Raw genomic sequence first — 7,604 nt, forward strand, 5'->3', positions numbered from 1 at the left:
ATTGATGTCAAATCCATAGTATCTCTGTTTGGTTCATGGGAGTTGACAGGTGGGTGGTGTTTTTACAAGAGGCAGTTTGTAATGTGATCAAACCAGCCCCCAAAACCATGATTGCAATAAGGGAACAAGGATATGCTGGGGGAGCACCATCCCATTTATTACAGGCACTCCATTTCAAGAGAAGAAAGAAACAGGAATAAGAAAAAAAATTGGTTGGGCCAGTGAAGCCACGTCCTTCACAACTAGACTGAAGAACAAAAGGACAGCAACTTGTCTGTTCCCCTTCCCCCAATTCCCCAATAAAAAAAAAAAATCCGGAATGAGAAGTCAGGTGATTTCTTAGGCCCAAAGTTAGCATGCTTTCCTCCTCCTTTTCATTGCCCTTCCATATATCTCTCCGTATGCCTGGCCTTAATTATAAACTCCATATTACACACAGTTGGCTTTGGCAGAGGAGGCATTAGAACAGGGCTACAGGTGAAGCCATGTTGATGAGATGGAAGGAGTAACGCTGGGCACTCAATAGGCAGGGAGCAAACTAGAAGTGGCAGCCGAGCCAGCGCAGGACAGGTGACGTCCCTGAGAACCAGTCCCTGGCTCCAGCACATTGGCTGGACAAGGGGTTAAGTTTTGGGCTTCTCAAAATTTCAATCAACCAGTTGGAAGAAAAGACCCACAACAGATAGTTCATCACCTGGGAGATCTGAACCACTCGACTGACGTGCTGAGCAGACTGGCAAGAAGTGGAGGAGAGGTGGGACCACGGGGAGCAACTGCTTGGAAAGGAAAACAAGGTAAGAGACCTGAGCTGGAGATCGTGCCTGTTAAAGGGGACAAAGCAAAGTCGCAACTAAGTTCCTTCTGGTTTTTGTGTCTAAAAAGCCTGCATCTGTACTCTCCAGAACACCGAAGTTTGACCATGGTTTGGTCTCTTACAGCGATGTTTTTCTCTGTGGTTCTTGTCACTGCATTCTGGACAGCCCTGCACCTGGTGATTTGCTTGGTCACTGCAGCAGGTGGTTTCACTGAAGGTCCTGTTAAAAGCCACCTGTTTCTCTTAATGCAATGGTGAGCTTGATATTTCCCTGCCTTTCCAATTGCCCCAAATGAAAGGGTACTTTAAACGGCCATGCTTTTTAAATTCTTGATATGCTAATCCCACGTGGAGAGTAGCTACAACTTCAGCAAAGAATTGCCTCAGCTCACAGAGCTATCATCTTAGCTGGGGAAAGTTCAAAAAATAAGACTGAGTAGATGATAGGAGAAGGAGCCCTAAACTCGGACTGAAGAAAACAGAATTCTATTCCTAACAACAGAATGGAGTGTTTTAAGCTTGGGCTCTGAAGTCAGACTGCCTGAGTTCAAAACCCTGGCTCTGTCAGTAGCTGGGTAATCTCAGGCAAGTCACTTCTCTTGGCCTCGGTGTCCTCATCTATAGAATGAGGATAATAATAGTCCTGAACCTCATAAGGTGGTTGTGAGTATTAAGTGGAATATGTTTATAATGTGCTTGACCTCAGGACCAAGTAAGCATTCAGGTGCCAGCTGTCATCTACACAAAGTGTTTGACCAGGGCTGAATCTGCAAGATGGAAAAATCCAGCTCCTGCAGCCTCATCTGGAGTATGTGAGGGTGGACTTGGTGTTTCGCAAATGCTACCCACTCCTCAGATGTGCCCCATCCTTAGGAGGCAGAGCGAATAAAGACAAAAGTACAGGAACCCCGGGATGGAACTGATGCACTCTTCAAAACTGAAGAAGTCCCCTTGGCTGCCTTAGATCTGGTGTCAGCCCAAGTGAGGCTCAGCCATTCAGTGGCATCTCTGAACTTTGGACACGGCTTTCTGTCCAGGAAGAATTGCTCAGAAGACCCCATGGTGGTGTTACTCAAAGCGGGGTCCTTGGGGCATGCCCAAGTGCTTGTGGGTGCTTGTGGAAAGGATTCCTGGGCTCCTGCTCCCCTCACCTAAAGCATGCTGAGGCTGAACAGCCAGAGTCAGTTTAAAAAGCTCTCCTAGGTGGTTCTCATGCACTCAGGTTTGACTCCCAAAAGTAAAATAGCCCAGGGAACAAAAGCTGCTGGGGAAAGTGAGGCACAGCTGAACTGAGTTAGCACAGTGGGTCTGAGGTCAGGCTCTTTAAGGCTGCACTTGGAGAACGGTGAACGAGGGGAGAGGGGCCTGTTAAACTGTCCAATTGGTAGGTGTTTTCCTTCATGCTGGGGGCTCAAACACTTTTGGCTGGCCAAGGGCAGCCCAGCACCTGCTTTTGAGGCCCCAAGTGAGGGTGATGTCATGGGACAACACCCATGTTTATACCACGCACTGGCTGTCCTCTGGTCACCAAGCAGGCTTATTTGCCAGCCAGAGCAAGGCTATCTCTCAGGCCTATTCACCAGGTTCCATTCTGGACAGCCTCCAGGAACATGGAACTAGAGCCTTTCTTTGTTCAAAACAGTTTCTCTAGCCTGAGGAGGAAACCCAGGTAGGGAATAGGAGTTTCCCAGCTCGACATTGGATCTACAGTGGGAAAACCATGGTAAGAACGAGGACCCCTTTGAAGCACTGCTAGATCATGGATTTCCTTCAGTGTCTGGGGTCTAGTTAACTAAAGCATGAGCTAGTTAATACAGCCCCAGATTTGCCCTGAAAAAGAGAGAAACAAAAATATTTTCTAGTTAATTCCTCAGGTAGAAAATCAAATTGACCAAATACCCCTTTTCTGGACTAGTTTGGATATGCAGGCTTAACTATGCACAGGACTCCAGTGACGGCATCAGGCAGGCCCCCACTTGAGTTTTGGAGGCTGTCCCAGAAAACTGTCATCCCTCAGCTGGGTAAGTGTTGTCATTGCTTCGTCAGGGTCAGGGGAGGGCAAGGAGCCTGAGGAGCTTCAGAACCAGCGCCCAAGTGGTTTAGGTCACCAGCTCTGGACCCACCTGTCTGGATTGGCTCTGATTGCCCTGGTTTCCGAGGCATAACATGAGGACAACAATAGCACAAAGTACAATTGTGAGGCATAAAGGTGTACATGTGGAAGCCCTTGAACTGTGATGTGCCTGGCACTTAATAAGTACTCAAATGTTAGCTATTCTTAAGTGTCTGCCATCATAGGCCGTGGACCGTGCAACCATTTCTGTTTGGGCTTTGTTGAAATATGGAGTGAATTAACTCCATTCATCAGTGCATTAAAGTCCTTAAAAGAAAGGGCAAGTAAATATATATTGAATACCAAAGGGTGGAAACCAATAGGCTTTGCTTGGTTTCTGAAGGAACTCAGGCAGACCCCAAATCTGTTATTGTATGAAAAAATCTGGACTTGGGAAATGATATATATGAAATATATGCTTCCCGGTTGGATCAGAACCATGAACCATTACCATGCTGGTTACTTGGCCCTGTCTGCAGTGCCTGGTGTCTGCACTATGCTAGGCACAGAGAAACTGCCTGCCTGGCATCTCCCATCAGGGCCTGATTATGATAGGGCTTGAACCCTTGTTATTCAGCCTTTCCTGGGGTGAGGTGGGGACAGACTCACCTGTTGGCTCTGTATGGTCTGATGACTGAACCCCAGGGTCCAAGTGCTCTAGCTCATCCTGGTTGACATGTGCCCTGTGCATGTGTGCACACACCCAGCAGGATGGGCGTGTCTAGAAAGAGCCAAACAGGTGGCCCTGGACAGCTTACAACCAGCCGAGCAGGTTCCCTCCTGCGCCCTGTTCTGACTGCCAGGCCCAGTTCAGGGTTGTTTTCCTCTGATGTCCATTGCAGGGGTGGGGCCTGTGTACAACTACAGCCTTCTCTGAGCAAAACTATCCAGCACGGTCTCTGCTATTAATTTTTTTCTGTAAATTAACAGCCAGAGAAAAACAAAACAAGAATCAAGGATCCAGTGTTAAGAAATCTGTGCCAGAACCTCCCACCTCAGTGCTGACATGGTGAAGATTTGAACCTCCTGCCAAGGAAAACAACCCTGATGGCTACCGTGGCAGGCCAGTAGGGAAAGGTACCTACTCCACAAGCCAGCTCCTGCAGTGAGCCATGCAAAGTCTGGTTCCAGAATACCAAATGGGCAGGCCCAGCTGCCACCCATGCCCCTGGTCACTCATCACCAGCCAGAGGAGTCCAGCTGGCAGTATGGCTCCCACGCACATGCTTGCGAACTTCATTGTTTCCTATCTCCCAGTGACATCAATAGCTGGAGGTGGCAGGGGCAGAGCTGGGGCTAAAGGACAGTGGCCAATGACTTTGGTCCAAAAGGCCACAGCAAGGCCAGCCAGCTGAGAGGAAGAAAGTCATGTCCACAGCTTATACCTATGCAAGGCTAGTGCTAGACTTCGGGTAGGGTAACTGGTTGAAAGAACCTGACTGTGTTTCCCATCCAGAAAATGAGTCTGGAGTCCCCTCTGCAGAAAGCTACCATTCCAACTGGGCACTCCCATGAGGCCAGGGACTGGTCTTCATGCTGTACCCCAATGCAGTGCCTGGCCGATCACCAATACCCCACAAGCACACAGGTGTGGGTGTGTGCCAATGGACCTCAGTTCCTCAGTGCATCTCCACTTTTAGGTCAGCTCTGAGGTTGCTTCTGCATTAGTGTTTGAGCAGCACGTATTCCCAGCCCAGCACCATGTCAGGCACTGGTTAGATTCGGGGCAGCTAATGAAGCCAAGTCCCTGCCTTCAAGTAGCTTAGAGACCAGATTTGTGCACATGGCACATGTGTGCGCATCAGGGCTCTGATTGCCAGAGGAGTTCGGAGGTTGAGGCCTTCAATGAGAGAGTGTTGGCATACGGGAGGGGCAAGGAACAGGGCCAGGTCATCGCTTCTCACACTCTTGGTGTGTTCGCCTTCCTTCCTTCCTCCCTCCCAGTGAGAGCCGACCTGGGAGCCGACCCAGTGAGAGCTGAGCTGTTGGTGAAGGGAAGGTGGGCCAAAGCCTCTGCTCTGTGTCGGCTGGATCACCCTTCACGTTCCACCACATTCACTGGCTGGGCACCTTGGGATCCAGGCCCATGGCAGCCACCGCCCTGAGAGGGAGGGGAGGGACCTGAGGGGTGGAAGCCAGCAAAGCATCAGCCTTCCTCGGGAGCACAGCGTAGATCTCCCAGGTACTCATTTCATCAGCAGCATGGTCGTCCCCCTCACAGAGGTGTCATTTGCAGGTCACTCAGCACTGTCCTGCCAGACACCGGTCAGCACACCTGGGGAGCAGAGCCCCTGCAGCCTAGGGCCCACCTAGCCTTCCCTGTGAAAGAGCTGACATTGATCCTGCTCTGACTCTGGGAGCTGAAGTCCCAGGGTCCTGTCACCCGCTTTGTCCCATTGGCTCAGGCCATCACAGGTACAGCAGATAGCAACATGAAGTCTCACATCCGAGATAACCAACACGCAGTACTTTTTATTAGAGAAGAACTTAATGTGACCAAAGGTTGAGAGAGCGCTGTGGTGAACCCTAATGTCTTCGTTATCCAGTGTCAATGATTACCAGCGTGCAATACTTCTTGAAAGAAAAGGGATGAAAAAATATATAATCATTCTTAAAAGTAAGAAAGTGTGGGTATATCAAAGGACACGAGAGCGAACTGAAAGAGCTCCCAATGGCCAAAGCTGGAACAATTTGAGCAAAAAAAGTAACATAGTATTGGAACATAACCCAAAGTATAAAATAAATATTCATGAGTCCGTACTAATATAAGTGATTGAATAAATAAATCAATGGAGGATAGACAAAACTTCCATACAGAAGGACTCCAAATAACTTACGTAGGTACTCCACCGTCCCGCATGTGGGGCCTAACTCCCCATACCCTAAGGGTGGGCTGTGTCCATGGACGTCTTTCTAAAGGGTGCAGTATGGAAAGGGGAAGAAAGGAACCTTATGGTGGGAAACCCAACGAACACTAGCTCAGCCAGGTGACCAAGGTTAACAGCATCACTGATAAGCATGGTGATAGCATGTACCCTTGATATAGGATGTGATGAGAGGGCATTTACCTCTATGGTCTTCTTCCCAAAAACCCAGAGCCCCAGTCTAATAATCACGAGAAAAACTTCACGCAAATCCCAACTGAGGGACATTCTACAAAATACCTGACCAGTGCTCCTCAAAGCTGTCAAGGTCACCCAAAAGAAGAAAAGTCTGAGGAATTGTCATAGCCAAGAACAGCCTAAGGAGACATGACACTAAGTGTAATGAGGGATCCTGGATGGGATCCTGCATAGAGAAAGGACATTAGGTAAAAAGTAAGGAATCCAAATAAAGTATGGACCTTATTAATAATAATGTCTCAACTTTGATTCATTAGTTGTGACAAATGTACCATGTAAATATGAGGGGAAACTGGCTAAGTGGTATACAGGAACTCTGTGTACTGTCCTTGCAATTTTTCTGGCTATCTAAAACTTCTAAGAAGGCACTAACTCTTCTCAGAAGAGTTTTAGATTGACAGAAAAAAGTTTATTTTTAAAAATGCATTATTATAGTTATTTTGCAAGAGCTGTGTTTCTGCAGCGCCGGTGGAGCAGGTAAGGAACGTTTTCTGTTAAGCTGGGTTGGTAATGAGCACGCTGTCCCCGGCCTGCCTGGTTTTATTCTTGAAGGTGCCCGACAAGTAAGAGGCATCTACTGCATCCTCTAGACCTCCTGCACCAGCTGGTGCAAAGCAGAGGTAAGGCGGTTTTTGTGAGGCAATGAAAGGATGTCCAGGAAATGCTCAGGCGTGCCAGGCCGGGCTGGAGAAGACCAGCTGCCACTGGGGCTGTGGTCAGCTCCCAAGAAGACTGATTCACCATGGCCTTGCTGTGAGTCATGCAGGTCACACTCTGCTGTGGAGTGGCACGCAGTTAATGCAGGGACTGTCGCTCTGTGCCTGGGACTTGGTGGAGGGTGGGGGATGGGTGAGAAGGGTCAGAGGAGCCTGCCCCTGCTTTTTGCTGTCACCATCCTTGTCCAGGTAAAAGATGGCGGAAGGCATTCGAGACCTCAGTCACCCAGCCCCAAAGGTAACCCATGCATGTTTAGCTACTGCCCACCACCCCGTTAGAGACCTAAAGGGGTGGTGGAAGTGCATGAGCTTTGGAGGCAGCAGATCTGGGTTCAGGTTCAGGCCCCACTACTTGATAGCTAGGAAACCTTGGGTGATTCATGTAAGCTCTCTGACCTGTTTCTCCAGTTGTAAAATGCAGATAGTACACCTGCCTCACCCACCTCATGAGGCTGAGTCAAGGATCAAATGACAAGAGGCAGTGTACCAAGAAGGACTCTCTTAGGGTTATTGTTTGGGTGGATGTGGCAAGGGTGGTCAGCGTCCTTCAGTCAGCAGGTAAGGACCTTGATGGCCCTGGGCCTAATCTGGGAAAGAGTTTTGTATGACTTAGGATGTGTTTGGTTGCAAGTAATAGTAAATTCAACTCAAACTGACTCATGTAGCTGAAAGCTCCAGAGGCTGAGCAGGCCGCAGGAGGAGTGTGGTCAGGATTCTGATCATGTTTCTCAGTCTCTTGGGGTCTGTGTACACTGGCTTCTAAGGCTGGGTAGGAAAATGGTTTTGTAGAAAGCCCAGGGCACACATTCCACCATCCCTAACAGCTGCTCCCCCCGCCG

The sequence above is a fragment of the Hipposideros armiger genome, unplaced genomic scaffold, assembly GCF_001890085.2.
Source record: "Hipposideros armiger isolate ML-2016 unplaced genomic scaffold, ASM189008v1 scaffold_59, whole genome shotgun sequence".
NCBI lineage: Eukaryota > Metazoa > Chordata > Mammalia > Chiroptera > Hipposideridae > Hipposideros > Hipposideros armiger.